Source organism: Camelina sativa, chromosome 11 (genome assembly GCF_000633955.1).
Source record: "Camelina sativa cultivar DH55 chromosome 11, Cs, whole genome shotgun sequence".
Taxonomy (NCBI): domain Eukaryota; kingdom Viridiplantae; phylum Streptophyta; class Magnoliopsida; order Brassicales; family Brassicaceae; genus Camelina; species Camelina sativa.
Genome location: NC_025695.1, coordinates 42,463,948 through 42,483,680, shown reverse-complemented (window position 1 = coordinate 42,483,680; position 19,733 = coordinate 42,463,948). Strand labels below are relative to the sequence as shown.

The 19,733-nt window shown below is 37.6% G+C and overlaps 2 pseudogenes; both read right to left on the bottom strand.

The window, feature by feature from the left end:
* On the bottom strand, positions 1,256-3,293 carry LOC104726006 (annotated as a pseudogene).
* Positions 8,006-18,349, bottom strand: LOC104728894 (annotated as a pseudogene).

Genomic DNA, 19,733 nt, shown 5'->3' with positions numbered 1-19,733 from the left:
CATATTTCTACTATCCTATATTTACTTCATGGTTATATTCTGTTAATCCGTACAAAATAATGAAAACAAAAATGGATTATACGTTAAAAAAAGTTAAAAAAGAAGTTTAAAACCATGCAACCAGCCACCACCAAAACCCTTCACCTCAACGACTTTAAGCGTCCTTTCCAAACACTATAGACTAATTTGATATAGCCAATATTTACTTGGGTCAATCTCAACCGGTAACAAAAGCGTCTGCACATTTTAAATCAATCCATTAAACCCAATCATTACTCTTTTGACATCTTGATTTACTGTGTGTTTTAACAATAACAAGATCTATATATTGTAGTAACTTAATTTATTACCTTCATAATTGGTCTTGGAGGAACCATTTAAAACTTGAGAGATTCCAAATCCGGACAGTTATTAAAGTACCTAATCCCTACAAACTCATATGGATGCAGACTCGTCTTCAACTGTTTAACACCAGATGTTGCAACTTTATCCTCCACATTTTGGAATTTGGACCATCTTTCTCCCCCGAAAAAAAAACAAAAACGTAAGTAAAGGTCTGATCAGTGATCATGAGTGTGTAAGATGTTAGATATGTAGAGTGATTTTGTATATACCTGGAGGAAATATGAACAGACAGTTAAAGTCTTAGCATAAGAGAGATGTCGTTACAAGATGTGCAAGGATTTCTCCGGTTCCAATAGTATATGTCGTCTCCAAATCAAAATCTAAGTCTTCTTGCATCTGCATGCTCGTTAACTCTCAATAAGTAAAAAGTAAGGAACTATTCCAGAATACTTGAAGATTACTGCTTTTGGTATATCAAATTTACAAACCGGCTCAGCGATCAATCGCAGTCTTTAGAGACTAATTCTCTTAACTAAACGTTTTGGGTTTTCACCCAAAACCATTTCTTCATCTCCAAGACTCGCACAGTTTATGAATCTCAAACTCTCAAGAGACGGAAACTTGGAAAGCAAGGTAGTGACTTCAGAGATCTGAAGCCAACCGATTGTGAAGCTTATTAGCGCAGAGTCGAGTTCTTGAATCTTGTCGAGTTGTTTCCACAAGCGTATAGTTTTAGTGACTCAATGTTCGTTTGATTGTAAACACAAATCGGGTAAATTGATCAAAAATTGATGATTTTCGTCTAGGTCCCTTCGAAGTATGAGCCATGATGAGTTTTTTGAAAATCATAGAAATTTTAATTTCGAAAATCATAGAAGAATTGTATTAAAGATATATAAAAACGAAGATGTATATAAAATCTTAATATTACTCAATAATTCTTTATTATCTATGGTTCACATAGATGACCAAGTCCTCATTGTTTCCAAGAAGTTCAAATTATTTGGAAAATCAACCAAACAGAGAACAACATCATTAAATGGGACAAATAAACAACCCACTACTACTGAGAAGTCTTGATCATAGGCTCTGCAACTCTTCGAGGATCGTGTACAAGAACCTGCACATCCCCTGAAATATTCTGTAACATCTTGGCTCCATCATGTGCCTCCATCCTCTGGCATTCCGCCATATCATTACGCACGTAAAGCTCCACTCTTTCTAGTACAGGCCCATGCGCACGTCCGGGACAACGCCTACGTCCGGACTGAATCAAAACCGTCAAAACATTTAGCTCTCCATAGCAACCACTGAAGTTTCTCACGACCACGACCTTAAGTGTCTTAGGAAGATTCTCATAGGCAAGATTTTTTTTCCAATATGAACTTGGACCGACGCCACAATATGATTTAGCGTACTGCGATATATCAAAACGACAAATTCTGAACTTTCAGGGAAAATCATACATAGTAAAAGGAACTATTGTTCTCAAATTCAGTACTACTATATATAGTAATCTTACCGAGAAAAGGCTTCGACGGATGCATTCGAAAGTTAATGTTTCTAGGTTAGGGCAATTATCGAGGAGGAGCCTAATTCCTTTAAACTCCATGACATGCAACCTCGTTCTCAGCACCAGATGTTGTGTTTCCATAGGACGAAGTATAGAAGACGGATCATCACATTCTTGGATAGCCTTCAAAAAGAAAAACACATGCATGCACTATACTCAGATAAAGATAACTGTCAACTAACCGTCTTTATACAATCAATTACAACGCAATAGCTTATAAGGTAAATATACTACACATACTACTATATTAGCTACTACTACATATTCCTTTTATCCACTAGGCTATATATTAAAATCTTTCATCGGGAGAATCGTTATATTTTGAAACTAAACTATATCCCCTAGTAAAATATTGTTCTCAATTCTCATTCTCAAAGATATGTTAATAACGTGAATATGTAATGTAAAGATGTTAAGAGTTAAATGTGTACCTGAAGGAGAAAAGAGCATACACTTAAGGTTCTCGCACCTCGAAGACTGTTAAGGAAGCCAGAAAGCATAGTTCCTTCTAATTTGGTTCTTTGATTGGGTTCTTCGTATTCGCCCTCTGCCTCAAAATCTAAATAAACTTCTTTAAACTTATTCATTTTCTTGACATCAAAAGCAAGTATTTGGCCTGAGTACTTGAATATCTCTACATTAGGCAGATCAAAGGAACAAGCCATGTAAAGAGAGAATTCACAGTTCTCAAATACAAATTCCTTGATATCTCCGGCTATGTTGTTGATAACAACGCCCCAACAATAACTAAAACTTAGACTCTTGAGCGTAGGAGAGGTTAATATCAAAGACTCGGCCCCTGTGAGTTCGATCCAACCTATAGAGAGCTTTCTAAGCGATCCAGAGTTTGTGAACTTCGAGGGGTCATACCCGCACGAATATATCTTCAGCGATTCGAGGGTTCTTAGATTGTAAACGCTTGCTGGTAAATGCACATAAACCTCGTAATACCTCGACGCATCGGTAGTGACTGACCAATAAAAGTCTGTGAAATCAAGAACTAGGTTCTTGACTTTTCTTGCGACTGCGAATTCGACCAGGCACTCCATCTCTGCCGCAAATCCCCATGGAAGAGAGAACTTAATCTAGAAGGTTTCTATGCAGTAACCGTGATATCGAGAGACCCATTGACACATATAGTTAACAAACGAAATCCTTTTGGATCTTTTGTCGGAGACAGAGCGGGCCACATACTCGGACTCCTTGAAAGAAATGTTTTTGGTCTCACGACAGAGATACCTCCACCTCTTAGAGAGTAAACTGGTCTTAAACATTCCTTAAACGACAAACAAGAGATGATCATAATCAGAAGAACATCCGGTAGATTGGATAATGCGTCTAGTTCGATACTTGAAGCCATTCTCTTCGAAGTCATATTTTCCAATCGAAATCCTAATATGCATAAAACAAAAATCGTTAGTGAATTGAAGTTATCTCCTTGGCATTTACAGTTTTAAATTTTCAATAAACATGTCCGAATCTATTGCACTAGCCATAAAACAATAAAACAAAATGACATCTTTATATATAACTTTTTAAAAGGAATAACAAAACAAAATTACAATAAGAATACATACAACATCATTTTTATCATTCAAAATCAGTGGACGCAGATGGTGGAGCAAGAAAAACATTAAAGTAAAATCATTAAAATGTAAATACAGCACATATATCTCATAAATATTTAAGCAAAATAAAAATATTAAAACAACAACGATTTTTAAAAATAAAATTAAAGAAGAACTGATGCACCTGAAAACTTTGTCTTCTTGCGGTTATGCCTGTTTAAGATCTCAAGATTTCTTTTTCTTCTTTCATTAAAACGTATTTTTGAAGGTTTTTTTTTTCTTCTCTTTTAATCAATATGTAATTTTGTAATTCTGATGAGTCATAGTCATATAGTGAATGTGGTAAATGTTTAAAAAGGGAAGAAATATAGGTACATGATATATATTTCAAATAAGGGTAGGTGATGGCTATTGGCTCACTTGGATATATATTTCAAATCATGTGTTAACATCTTATCTCATTTTTTGAATTACAGCAAACAAATTATTTATTAAGAAAAAAATCTTATTTGGTTAAAATCTTAAATTAAAAGTCAAAAGACACAAATATTTATTAAGAAAAAAATCGTATTTGGTTAAAATCTTAAATTAAAAGTCAAAAGTCTTAATTTGGTTAACTTATTTGCTTTTTTCTTTTTGGTAAAAAATCTTATTGGTATTACTAAAGATGCATTTTTATTGATTATATATCTTTTTGTGGTCAGAAATGTGACCAATTATATAAAATCCCTTACTCTGAAGGATAATTTAAAGAAATGAATATGTTATGGGATTTGTTTTCGATAATTTTGTTCAAGTGAGCCAATATCCATCAGACCATCACCAACCCTAAACCCTTATCTTTTTACACCATCATATTGATTACCCTGAATTGCTCTTCCTTTTAAACCATTTTACCAACCCAAACGTAGAGCAAGACCCTTCAAGTTTCATCATCCACCCATCCATTTGCCACGTATATCTCAATATAGTTTCTAACACAGTAGAGCAAGACCCTTCATGCGGTGGGGGACACACAACATTTGGTGAAAACGAAAGATGCTTAGCATATAAAGGATCGTCAGCATTTTTGAATCACCTTCAGTGCATACATGTTCCGACCAAGAATATTTTTTAACAATCTATCATCTATGCCATATGCTAACTGAAAAAAAAAATGTTGTAAGGGTATTAGGGTAGAGTCAAGAATACGGGTAGGTGATGATGGCTCATTTGGATATGTTTTTTCTTTCTTTCAAAACCATGTGTTAAAATACTCTTTTCATTTTTGGAGTCATACCATCTTTTTTCGTTTTGGTAAAAGTATTATTTGGCTAAAATCATATGTTCTGAGTCAGAAGCTTGAGATGTTAATAAAAGCCCCAAAAGCAGCTGACAAGTCCCTAAGATTTAAATTTTGCCACTAGATGTCATCTTCTCCACTCAGCGTTTCAGCAATCTTTTCTAGACTAAGTAGGTCTTGGCATTTGGGTATCCGATAGGGTTCAGATCGAGTATTTCGGTAAGGGGGTTCTAGACATTTACATTCAGGTATTTTTAGTATTTGGATCGAGTTTCGGATGTACACCCATCGAGTTTGGTCCAGATTCGGGTACTCGAACTTAATCCAAAATTAAACAAGACCAAACTCAATGCCATTCATTCAATCCAAAATTAAACAAAACCGAAAACAAAGAGAGACCAATGTTCAAACTTCAAACCACAAACAAACATCTCCATGTCTTAACAAACCAAGTACTAAAGAAACAACAAAGTAAACAAGTTTTCCAAATGAAACACCAAGTGAAAAACTAGCTGACACACCAAGTGATTGTAACACCAATTGCACCAAGTGAAACACCAAAACAACAAAACACCAAAGCCGATAGTTCGTGTCCTCTTAATGATGAATTCCTAAGAAAATAAGAAGCATATTAGACGATTATGAATAGAGTAAAAGAGTAAGAGACAGACAATACATTGAACTTATTTACCTTGTAGTTGTAGTCGAGACCTGAGTGTGACTTACTCTTCAATGTAGAACTCTGAAAACAAAAGAATTGGATGAGTTAACATAAAGTATAAGAGAGGCAATAACAAAAAAAATGACAAGATATACAAAACTATTCCAAGTCTATCTTCATATTCCACTTCTGCAAGTATTTGTGCATTTGTAAGCACTTTTGATTCAATTGCAATGTATTGTTTCATCCACTGCTCTATACACATCAAAATCTCAACCATATAGGGAGTTAGGCAACTTCTATGTGGTTCTATTATCCTACCACTTGTGCTAAAAGCACTTTCAGATGCTATAGATGACACTTGCATAACAAAGACATCACGAGGCATTTGCGATAAAATAGGGTACTTGCCACAATTGAGTTTCCACCAAGAAATAACATCATAGTCAGTTCCCATCATCATATTCGGATTCTCAACAGCCTCTTTCAGATATGTAGTCAACCCATCATTTGTTTCTTTAACTTCAATCTCATTTAACAATGCTTTGTACCTTTTATCAATTGTAAAAAACCGAGGAGTTTTTCACTCACATCCGACTGAGATAACTGAGAAGGCTGAGATTTAACAGACCTTTCACTATACTGCTTGAACATATTAACCAGAAGATTATATACCTTGTCATACATTTCTTTAGCTGTCGGAGTCTCTTCACCATACAACTCTGCAAAACAAATCTTTGCCAAATGCAGCTTCTTACTAGGATCAAACACAGTTGCTATTATCAACATTGTATTGATATTACAAATGTCATCCCAATACTTATCAAACTTCTTATACATTTTCTCAGCCTTTTTCTTCAACTCAGAATCATAACTAGAACACAACATGTCAAGATTTGTTGAAATGTTGACTATATCCCCATAACACTTATGCACATTCAGTCTAGTAGAAGCCGAGACAATCAATGTTAAGTTGTAAAAAATCTCCAGAAACTTGTCTAACCTTTCAATAGAACGCCAATTATTCAAGTTAGTAGGTCGAATTCTCTTTCTTCCATTATCAATCTCCAAGAAATGATCATTGTATAACTTGTCTTTTGTCTCCATCTTATCAAATGCTACCCTATACTTAATTGCCCTCTGCAACATCAAATAAGTCGAATTTCACCTAGTCCTAACATCCAAAGGCAAACTACCCCCTGTCATCTTAACATAATCTATCTTCTGGTCAAATTCGTTTTGCCTGTTTGTGTCGGATCTAAAATACGAGATAGCATTCCTGATTGCAACTACATTCTCATCTACTTCAGCAAATCCATCTCTCACAATCAAATTAATGATATGACAAGCACATCTCACATGCATAAACTCTCCTTTCATAACCAAAGACTCATCAGACACAAGAGAGAAAGTAGTCTCAAACTTACTCAAAGCATTTGTATTTGCGGTTGCATTGTCCACTGTCACAGAGAATACCTTCTCTATGTCCCACTCAGCTAAGCAGTCAAGAAGAGTAACTGCAATTTGTTTACCTTTGTGGTCTGTCACATACTTGAATCCTATTATAAGCTTCTATTACCGCCAATGTGGATCAATTTAATGTGCTGTTTTAACCATATAACTTGCACCTGTGAATATCAATCAATATTAAGACAAAATATAAGTGAACTCAAGAATGAACAAATATCCTGTCACATATATATGAACTCAAGAATGAACTTCTTGAGTAAAAGAAGGATATATGACATTACCTGTCACATATATCACTAACCCAAATATATGTTGTATGTGAGACTCTTTGCTTGTTAGAAATGAACCATTTCCTCATAGTAGATTTTCTCTTAACAAACATCTCAAAAATGTTCCTCATGGCAGTCCTTCTGAAGTGGAGTTTATATAGATTCACCCACATGCGTATACATAAACATATATATATTAGTACTAGTTTAACAATGAAATCCAAATATATGTAGTTAAAGGAACAAACAAAAGAAAACAGAAAGACATACCTTATTACAGAAATGTCTCCAGGCCATATTTTCAAGAAACAAATGATGTTTGGATGCTCAAACCACCGATCAGAGCAGAACTCATGTTTGGTTTGCCACATCGTCACAACTCATATTCGAAGATAGTGTCTGGTCATCAGACTTAAATGGCTTCGCCATTATTCAAACTTCATATATTAAGAGCATCAGACCTTACCGGTCATTTAATATATGTTTGGTTTGCCACATTGTCACGACTCACATTAGAAAATAGTATCTGGTCATCAGACTTAAGTGGTGGAGTATCTGGTCATCAGACTTAAGTAGCTCCGCCATTATTCAAACTTCATATATTTTGATTAAATTTATAAAAATAAGATGTACATAATATCTTTTTGTACCACTTAATAAATTTCGTCTTAGCTATGGTTCACATAGATGACCAAGTCCTCATTCTTTCCGAGGTTCAAGTTATTCAAAAAATCAAACAAACCGTGAACATCATTAAATGGGACTACAACAAAAAAAAAACAAAACTGAGTGAAGTCTTGAAATAAAATAAAATAAATTCTTGAGTAGCTCAACATTTCAAGGTTCGTGTACAAGAACCTGTACATCCCCCGAAATACTATGTAACATCTTGGCTCCATCCTCTGACATTCCGCCATATCACTACGCACGTAAAGCTCCACTCTTTCTAGTACAGGCCCATGCGCACGTCCAGGACAACTCCTACGTCCCGACAGAATCAAAACCGTCAAAACATTTAGCTCTCCAAAGGAACCACTAAAGTTCCTCACGACCACGACCTTAAGTGTCTTAGGAAGATTATTATAGGTAAGATTTTTTTTCCAATATGATTATATGAACGTGGACCGACGCCACAATATGACTTAGCGTACTGCAATATATCAAAACGAAAATTTTTGAGTTTTAGGGAAAATCATACATAGTAAATGTAACTATTGTTCTCAAATTCACTATTATACTATATAGTAATCTTGCCGAGAAAAGGCTTCGACGGAGGATATTGAAAGTTAACGTTTCCAGGTTAGGGCAACTGTCGAGGAGCCTAATTCCTCTAAACTCCATGACATGCAACCTCGTTCTCAGCACCAAATGTTGTGTTTCCAATAGGACTAAGTAGATAAGACGGATCTTCACATTCTTGTGGATAGCCTTTCAAAAAGAAAAACACACATACTCCGTTCAAGATTTTATATATATACATCAATCAACAACGCAATAGCTTTAGCTTATAAGGTAAATACACTACATACTACATATAAGCTACATATTCCTTTTATTCACAAGCTATATAAATCGAGGATACATTTTATTTTGAAAGAGTGGAAAAATAGACCTATATCCCCTCTAGTAAAATATTTTGTTCAATTCTCATTCCTCAAAGAAATGTTAGTAACGCTGAAATGTAATGTAAATATGGTAAGACTTAAATATACATACCTAACGGAGAAAAGGGCATACACTTAAGGTCCTCGCACCTCGAAGACTGTTAAGGAAGCCAAAAAGAATAGATCCTTCAAACTCCAAATGAACTTATTTGATGACCATATTCATTCTCTTAAACATCAAAGGAAAGAATTTGGCCTGAGTACTTAAAGATCTCTACATTAGGAAGATCAAAGGAACAAGCCATGTAAAAAGAGAAGTCACAGCTCTCATATACAAATTCCTTCATATCCCCGGCTATGTTGTTGATATCAACACCCCAACAATAATTAAAACTTAGACTCTTGAGTGTAGGAGAGGTTGATAACAAACACTCGGGCGGAGGGAGAGAAGGATCATATGACACCCATGAATTTTTTTTTTTTTTTTCAGTTTAGCTTTTGTTAAAATTGTTGTAAACTAGAGGATTTAGGGAGCGAAATCTCTTAGTCTTATTGATGAATGTCGAGGTTACAAGTATATATAATAGGAGTACAAAAGGCTAAAGCCCATAAAGCAATCGAGTACATAAGATAGGCCATGGGCCGTAAAGCAATGGCCAATGGGCGTACATGCGCGGACCGGTATATGGGGCGTAAGGCCATGTCCTAACGGACTGTGAGCGGGCCGGTCCATAGAGTCCACAAGTGTTTTACAACACTCCCCCTTGGACGAGATGACCGTGCCATGTTGGATGGGATCGCTGCAATGTGCTTAGGGGATGCTGCCTCATTAAAACCTTACCAGGAAAACCCAATGGGACAAAACCTTGGTGAAGGAAAAAGAGTACAGCACACATTGCTCCCCCTGATCCAAACATCACTCCAAGTCCTGAAGTCTCCGCATTCCAATCTTGTGCGTGAGCTTCCTGAACGTCGATGTCGGCAATGCTTTGGTGAAGGGATCGGCTGAGTTGTCGCATGACTGTACTTGCACCACTTGAACTTCTCCGGCCTTTTGTAGTTCATGTGTGAAGAAGAACTTCGGCAGTATGTGCTTCGTCCGATCTCCCTTGATGTATCCTTCCTTGAGCTGGGCGATGCAAGCCGTATTGTCCTCGTAGATGACGGTTGCTCCCTTGCTGTCTTCTAAGCCGCTATCCGTCCGAATATGCTGAGTCATGGACCGCAACCAAACACACTCACGGCTGGCTTCATGGATGGCTAGGATCTCCGCGTGATTTGACGATGTGGCCACAAGAGTCTGCTTCATTGAACGCCAAGAGATCGCCGTACCGCCGTGCGTAAACACATAACCTGTTTGTGACTTACCGTTGTGTGGATCGGATAGGTAACCTGCATCAGCAAAACCAACTAGACAGTCTTTGTTATGGTTAGTATAAAATAAACCAAAATCAACCGTCCCTCGCAGGTACCGTAGGACGTGTTTAATACCATTCCAGTGCCGTATAGTTGGACAAGAACTATATCTTGCTAGGAGGTTCACGGCAAAGCATATGTCCGGCCTAGTATGACTAGCCAGGAACATTAACGCTCCTATAGCACTGAGGTAAGGCACTTCAGGTCCAAGAATTTCTTCATTGGCCTTCTTAGGAGCAAATGGATCTTTATCCAAGTCTAAGCTTCTAACAACCATTGGGCTAGTCAATGGGTGAGCTTGCTCCATATTAAATCTCTTGAGTACTTTTTCTGTATATGCCTTTTGATGCACAAGGATTCCATTATTTACGTACTCAAGCTGCAATCCCAAACAGAATTTTGTTTTGCCTAGGTCTTTCATCTCAAATTCTTTCTTGAGGTATTCTACAGTTTGGGCGATTTCCCCAGAGGTACCGAGGATGTTTAAATCATCCACGTAGACTGCTATTATCACAAATCCTTTGTTTGCAAACTTCTTTATGAATATACATGGACTGATTGGGTCGTTCTTATAGCCTTTCTTGGCTAAATAATCACTTAGTCGATTATACCACATTCGACCACTTTGTTTCAGTCCATAAAGCGATTTGTCTAGCCTTATGCAGTATTGGTCTCGAGTACCATTTTTACATTTATGTTCTATACCCTCTGGTAATCTCATATAAATCTCATTATCCAGTGGACCATATAAATAGGCGGTTACAACATCCATTAACCGTAAATCCAAATTTTCTTTTATGGCCAGACTTATTAGATATCTAAAAGTCGTTGCATCCATCACAGGGGAGTATGTCTCCTCATAATCTATGCCGGGTCTTTGAGAGAATCCTTGTGCTACAAGCCGTGCTTTGTATCTCACTATCTCATTTTTCTCATTTCTCTTTCTTACAAAGACCCATTTGTGTCCAACTGGTTTAATGGTAGGTGTCGTCCTTAAGATCGGACCAAACACACTTCTCTTCTTTAAAGAGTTTAACTCCACATCAATGGCTTCTTTCCATTTAGGCCAATCTTTACTTTGAGTGCACTCTAATATGGATGTGGGTTCTAGATCCTCATTTATCTCAAGTGCTACCTTGTTTATAAATATTTCATCAATGTCGACATTTTTCCGGTTCCATTTTATTCCAGACATTATGTAATTGATTGATACTTCATTGTTATCAATTCCTTCAGGTTCTTGAGGTTCAGCGTCCTGAACTTCACCTGGTACATTAATTATTTCCGCGGCCATGTCTGGTTTTTCGATAATTCCCTGAACCTCGGTCTGTTTTGCACCTTTAGACTTTCGAGGATTTTTATCTTTGGAACCTAACGGTCTACCTCGTTTCAAACGTGGTTTAGACTCTGTAGCAACTTGTTTATTGTGTTCCTTTTGAACATCAATACGTACTGGTGCATTGCAAGCTGGTATGTACGATTTTGTTACTCTCTTTGGGTCAGCAAAGGAATCTGGCAATTGATTAGCTAGCTGTTGTAAATGTATAATCTTTTGAACCTCTGCATCACATGCTAGAGTTCGAGGATCTTGCCAATTTAAGGATGTTTGATTCCATGTTAATTCCTTGACCAGCTTGCCGGTCTCACCACCTATCGTAGGGAATTCGGACTCAACGAATTGACAGTCCGCGTATCTGGCCTTAAATAGATCTCCTGTCAATGGCTCAAGATACTTTATTATGGTGGGAGACTCATATCCCACATATATTCCCATCCTCCTTTGAGGTCCCATCTTAGTTCTCTGTGGTGGAGCAACGGGTGTATAAACGGCACAACCGAATGTTTTGAGATGGGATAAGTCTGGCTCTTGACCCGATAATAGTTGGGATGGTGAATATATGTGTTCACTAGATGGCCTGATGCGTATGAGTTCTGCTGCATGTAAGACCGCGTGTCCCCAAGCCGACACAGGAAGCTTCGATCTCATTAACAATGGTCGAGCTATTAATTGTATACGTTTAATGAAGGATTCAGCTAATCCGTTTTGTGTATGGACATGTGCCACAGGATGTTCCACACTCACCCCCATGGACATACAGTAATCATTAAACGCTTGGGATGTAAATTCACCAGCATTATCTAGACGTATAGTCTTTAGTGGAAAGTCTGGAAAATGTGCTCTTAATCTTATGATTTGAGCCAACACCCTAGCAAATGCTAGGTTCCTTGTGGATAACAAGCATACGTGAGACCATCTGGTTGATGCATCGATCATAACCATGAAATATCTAAACGACCCACAAGGTGGGTGTATTGGTCCACATATGTCACCTTGTATCCTTTCCAGAAAATGCAAAGTCTCTTTTGTGACTTTTACTGGTGATGGTCTTGTAATGAGTTTCCCTTGTGCACATGCTACACAAGTGAGATTTTTAGGGAAAACTCTTTTCTCTTTAAGGTTGTGCCCATTTGAACTCTTAATTACTTTACGCATCATGTTCGAACCCGGGTGGCCTAACCGGTCATGCCATAGAGTGAATTGTTCAGTGAACATTTTGTGCTTAGCCATGTTAGCTTCTATCATGTTTATCTTAGCATGGTATAAACCAGTGGCTAGTGCGGGTATAGTCTCTCGGACCTTCTTTTGGCCGTTTACATTTTCAGTAATGTATAGGAATTCTTTAGTTCCTTCACCCTTGGTTTCAACATGATAGCCATTTAATCTTATATCTTTAAAGCTCAATAAGTTTCTCTTAGAGCTGGGTGAGTATAGGGCATCACTTAGTTCAATATGTGTGCCGTTAGGCAACAAAATGTGAGCCTGGCCGTAGCCTTCTATCATGTTGGCTATACCCGCAATTGTACTAACATTTGCACTTTTCATTTTGAGATCTATGAAATATCTTTTGTCTCTTAGTATAGTGTGGCTGGATCCACTGTCCACCACTAGTTCACTCATGTCCTTGGCCATTTCTATAAATAGGACATAATTTTGTATTTTAATAGGACAATTATAAAATAAAAGAACCATTGCATTTAAATTAAATAATCATCCAATACAATAAAGGAAAATAAAGCATAAAAGCATTGAAATTAAACCGCATTAAAACGAAAATCAATCATCATCTTGAAGGCAATCGGAAGTCTCTAGCAAGTCGTCATTCTCATGATCGAAGTCTCCTTCATCATCGATGTACGCATAGTTGGCTTCCGGATTTTTCTTTAGAACTTCTTGGTATGCATCAATGAGGTGTTTGGGAGTTCTACAAGTCTTGGACCAGTGGTTTGACATACCACATCTATCGCAGACCGATTTAACCTTGGTACGTGGTTTAAAGGACGTACGGCCCTTACCACCACGTCTGCGGCCTCCTCGGCCGGCCTGTCCGCCACGGCCGCCACGGCCACTACGTCCTCTGCCACCACGGCCTTGGCCGTAGTGTCTTTCTCTGTGGACATAGTTGGTCTCATGGGGCATTTTGGGCTCCTTAGGCTCCATTGTAGTTTTCTTTCCCAAATCAACCTTATTTGCTTCCGGTAATGGGGCTGTACCGGGAGGTCTCATAGCACTGTTCATCAGCAGCAACTCATCATTCTGCTCAGCTAGCAGTAAACATTCAATGAGTGCCCCATAATCGGCAAAGCCTTGATGCCGATACTGTTGCTGAAGAACTCTATTGTTAGGGCTGAAAGTAGACAAAGTCTTTTCTATCAGCTCCCTTTCAGTCACCTCTTTTTCACATAACCTAAGGAGTGAGACAATCCTAAAAAGCTCAGAGTTATACTCCTCCACGGATTTGTAATCCTGGATCCTTAGGTTCTTCCAATCAAACTCGGCCTTTGGAAGGAGCACCGTCTTTTGGTGCCCGTAACGGCGTTTAAGCTGTGTCCAAAGGGCGAGTGGATTGTCTATAAAGAGGTACTGGCTCTTGAGACTCTCTGCAATGTGATGGTGCATATGTTGGAGACACTTTTTCTTTTTCTTATCAGTGCTCTCAACTTCCTCATCAATGCAACCAGCAAGGCCATTTGACCTTAGGTGGATTTCGGTGTCTTTCACCCATTCCAAGTAGTTCTTTCCAGAAGCTTGCAAGATGGGATAGTCTAGGCTTTTGAGGTTTGCCATCTGCATATAATATAGACAACCGATAGTTAGCATGCAATATTTGAGATCGAATCATGCAACAAATATTTATTCAGGTCATGCAGTATTTGAGACCGAAACATGTCTTGGGCCATGCGGTATTTGAGACCGAAACATGCCCTTGCCTATTATAGATTTCGTATGGTTTAAATTCATGCATGCAAAGACAACAAAATCAAATATGTATGCATGCAACAATTTCCTTATTTCTAGATAGGATTTCCTTTTCTTAAATTTCCTTTTAGTCTAGGATTTAGTAAATATTATTTTTAGGGTGTTTTAGATAATTACTATAACCGATTAGGAACTTATCCTAATCATAGTTTTTAATTTCCGATTTCAAAAGTTTTAGTTTTAGAAAATTAACAATTTTACTGAAAGCTTAATCGGATTCACCCTTAACTCAAGTTTATCAAATTCGGTTTTGAGTTTAAACAATCCTAGAACATGATTCATGCAGCCGAAATTTACATGAACAATTTATGCTTGAATAGATCCTATCTTTATACATGATCCGATTTCAATATGATGCATGAATGATCCGGTTTTTAATATCCTAGAACATGTTTAAACAACAAAATATTTCTAGGTTCTTATGCATCACAACAAGCATCAAACAACCAAATTTAATTCATAATATGATTGGTTTTAATTCTCAAGGAATCTAACAACCTAAACACCAACTGATTTTAAGTTTTAGGTTTTAGGGATCTTAAACTTTGTTGGTTGTGTACTTGTTTGTTTTAGGGTTCTGTATGTTTAAGTCCAAATTCGGATCATAGGGTTTTTAAGAGGGTTCGGCCATATCTTTACCTTTCACCGATTTGGATCTGACTGGATATGGACCGGGAGCTAACAGACCTCGGTTTTAACTCTCTCTCGCTCACGGACCACGAACAGGACCACGAACTGGATCACGAACAGAACCACGAACTGGATCGCGAACAGAACAACGAACTGGATCGCGAACAGAACAACGAACAGCTTCCCACGAACCGCTTTGTACTTCTCTCGTCCGGAATCACGAACCACGAACTCACCCCCGAACACGGACCACGAACTTCGATCAAGCTGTCGATAGAAGCTTGATCACGAGCTTAAGGTATGCTCGTGAACAAGGAGATCTTCGAACAGAAAGGTGTTTGATCTCGGATGGAAGCAAGAACGAAGACGGTTTAGGGTTTGTGAAAGAGAGAAGAAGATCAGCGGCTGCCTTAGGGTTTTAGGGTTTGGGAAGCGGCGGCTGCTTTTAGGGTTTAGGGTTAGAGGCTATCGTGCTGATAACGTGTTGTAAACTAGAGGATTTAGGGAGCGAAATCTCTTAGTCTTATTGATGAATGTCGAGGTTACAAGTATATATAATAGGAGTACAAAAGGCTAAAGCCCATAAAGCAATCGAGTACATAAGATAGGCCATGGGCCGTGAAGCAATAGCCATGGGCCGTAAAGCAATGGCCGATGGGCCGTACATGCGCGGACCGGTATATGGGCCGTAAGGCCATGTCCTAACGGACTGTGAGCGGGCCGGTCCATAGAGTCCACAAGTGTTTTACAACAAAAATAAGTAATTTACCCTTGTTGAAGAAACATATTGTCTTATTGACACCCCTCTCAAATTTGATTGACACTCCTTTCAAATTTTATTGACACCTCCCAATTTTCTAAGCAATCCTGACTTTGTGAACTTCGAGGGGTCAAACCCGCACGAATAAATCTTCAGTGATTTGAGGGTTGTGAGATTGTACATGCATACGGGCAAATGCACAAACACTTTGTTAGAGTCCCACATCGAAAGAAAATTAAGTCATTGGGCAATATATATAGTATGAGGCAAACCTCCTCCTTTGAGCTAGCTTTTGGGTGTTGAGTTAGGCCCATTACTAATATGGTATCAGAGCCTAGGTTCAAACTTCTCGAAAGTGGACTACCACCCGTGGATGTCCAGTCCCACAAACTTCACGCTACAGATGTCCAATCCTGAGCGTGAGGGGGGTGTGTTATAGTGCCACATCGAAAGAAACTTAAGTCCTTGGACAATATATATAGTATGAGGCAAACCTCCTCTTTTGAGCTAGCTTTTGGGTGTTGAGTTAGGCCTATTACTAATACACTTCGTAATACCTCGACGCATCGGTAGTGCTTGTCCAATAAAGTTCTTTGAAATCAAGAACCACTACAAGAAAACAGTCGATTTGCGATGGAAGAATCCATCGCAATTCCCTCGCAAATCGACAGTCACAAGGGATTTGCGAGACACAACTATTCCTCGCAAATCGCTTCTCGCAAATAAGCAGACATCGCAATTCCCTCGCAAATCTAACGCAATTTGCGAGGGATATATTCCTCGCAAATCCCACGCACATTGCGAGAGACGTTTGTACTCGCAATTGTCAAGCAAATTGCGAGGACTTTTTTCCATCGCAATGTTCGATCCGTCGCAAATTTTGCGACTACTTTGTGACGTCCATCTGCCTAGTACTGTTGGTATTCGCTAATTTGTAGCAATTCTTCATTTTTAATTTTTTTTTCTTTTACCATTTTTATGTTTGATTTTTTTTTGTGAATAATGTTTTAGATGTTAAAAAAATAATAATAAAAAGAACAGAATTGAAAATTCAAAATAGAATAAAACATAAATATTACAAAAAAAAAGTCATGTTTAAGTTTTCTCCCTCACGGGGATATCAGAACAAAGTGAGAAGAGTTCTTAAAAGGATTGAGAGAGAGAGGTCACGTTTCTGGTCCCAGTTTGGCTACCAGCTGCTCTCGTTTCACCTGTGTTGCCCTCTGGATTGGTGCCTTCCTGGTTGGTGCCTTCTGGGTTGGTGCCTTCTGGGTTGCTCCCTTGTTGGTTGGTCGGGTATCGAAACTCGGCAGCAAACTCAGGATCCTTTTCCGCGAGATAGTCAAACTAGGTTCTTGACTTGTCTTGAAACTGCGAGTTCGATCAAAACAGCTTTAAGGATCTTTTCTCGCGAATGTGGTTTCGCTTTATGAGTTAAGATTTTAAATTGAGTAATGTTATTTTTTAAATAAACTTTTTTTTATCTTATGATGCTTTTGTTGAGAACCATTTCGACTACAAATATGGTAACTTAACCAAAATAAAACTTTTTTCGTTAGGTACACATGTACTGCAAACTTTTTAATCCCTACAAAAAAAAATGTTTAAATTTCTTTACTTGTCCATTCTTTTACAACACTTTGTTTTAATTTATATATTCCCTAATTTTATTTCATTGTTCATTCTTGATTCCTGCGAAATTTTCTTTTCACAGTTTCCATAATGAATCCGATCGATGAAATACAAATGACAGTATAAACTTCTTTCTCAATATTGTGTATGTCTGAGATGGATTTCTGTTGCCAAAGTGTTGAGAGATGTTTGAACGATTCAACGTAAGTAAAGAGGCGGTCTTGAACACAAAAGGAAACACAAGTTTTATTTATTATAGCAACGACGGAGCGGTTCGAAAAAACTGTAAAATATGACAAACACATGCACAGATAAAACAAGGACAGAAACCACAAACCAAACAATAATTTAAGATATTAAACATTCACGCACTGACGCGCACACACACGCATTCAAAGCTAGAGTGAGGTCAATGACCAGGTCCTTGTGTGCCTTTGAAAGGCCTGTGGGGCGGAGGAGATTTAAAATGTAGGCCATGAACAGGACGACAAGCCCTGGGGAATCTTTGACATATACGGCCGAACGCAGGAATGCCGCCGGCACTAGGATGGTAAATATCTTCTGCACCTGCACCACCCAAAAAGCATTACATTATATATTACATGAGTCAATGTTTGATCATTTTAGTGCTCATTTGTTAATTTATATACGGATTAGTTCCAAAACTCAAACCAAAATCAGGATCCAACACAACTACAAAAATAATAAAAACCTAACTAATTAACGTAAAATGATACTAATTATGACCTCGGAACATCTAAAAGACCAAAAGACTCACTTTGTTTCTTGGCTTCCTCTTGTGCGCCAAGGGCTTTATCCATATGCGGAAACACAAGAAGAAGAAGGAGAAAGAGAATCATTGAAGAGACCATCGAAAATGTCATCTTAAGTTCTTAGTATTACCTCTTATTTTGCTTATTAGTGTCGCTCATGCTTATGCGTTTATATAGGCTAGGGAGGTAGCAATTAAAGAAATTTAAAGATATGGTGGGGATAATATATAGAAAAGGCTAAAAGACAAAGAAGATGAAGAAACCTGTGGACAGTCTAGCGAGAGACTTAAAACTTATAGTCATCGACGACTTAGTTGTGTCACTTATGAGTCTCGAAGTTTTGGTAATATTATTCGGTGAAAAGTCTTCAATCGCCAGTTCGCCATGCATGTGTCTGGCTTGTGGGTCTAGTACTGCATTGAATTGGATTCTCTTCATGTTACTTACTTCCTTACATATTTCTAATATCCTATATTTACTCCATGGTTATATTCTGTTAATCCGTACAAAATAATGTAAACAAAATCGGATTATACGTGAAAAAAAAAGTTGAAAACAAAAAAAATTAACATTTACCGTATTATTTTTTTCATTCTGCAAATGTTCAATTATCTTGACTTTGGCAACTCGCGTCGTCTAAGTCGGATAAGGATAGACCAAATCCGTGATTGATTGTTATTTTTGCTTTTTTTGATAATTCGTTGAAGAACCTTGGAAGGGTTTGGATAGCCCTGCTAAAATCTTTTATTTATCCCATAAATATCAACTAACCTTGTACGAGAACCAAAAACCACAATTTGTTCCTTTTTGTTTTTTTTGCTGCGGTTGGATTTAAGATGATGGACTAAATAAAAATACAATTTCAAAACGAACTAAACCAAAAAAAAACAGTCTGCATTAAACAAACAAAATTTTCAGTTACATTTTGGGCAACTCTGTTTCCTAACCAAGTAACAAATTGATAGCCAATTTAAACACTTCACAAAAAGACACTCGANAAAAAAAAAAAAAAAAAAAAAAAAAAAAAAAAAAAAAAAAAATTGGATTAAAAAGTTTGACCAAAGAGTTTTAAAAACATTCCAAAACCGACTCAAAAATAGGGTTTATTTCAAACATTGTTTTGTATATATAGTTACAATCTGTAAGCGGCTGGAAGCTTTCTTGATTTGCTGAACCATATAAGCTCTCCAATAAGTGCATTTGTTCCTTTGAGCTTCGTCCACATACAGATTAAGCTAGCTCCATAACATGACCGTACCGAATCAAATACTGCAGTACACGTAACTCGAACCAACCACCACCAAAACCCTTCACCTCAAAGACTTTAAGCGCCATTTCCAAACACTCTAGACTAATTTGATGAAGCCAATATTTACTTGGGTCAATCTCAACTGAAAACAAAAGCGTTTGCACATCAAAAATCAATCCATTA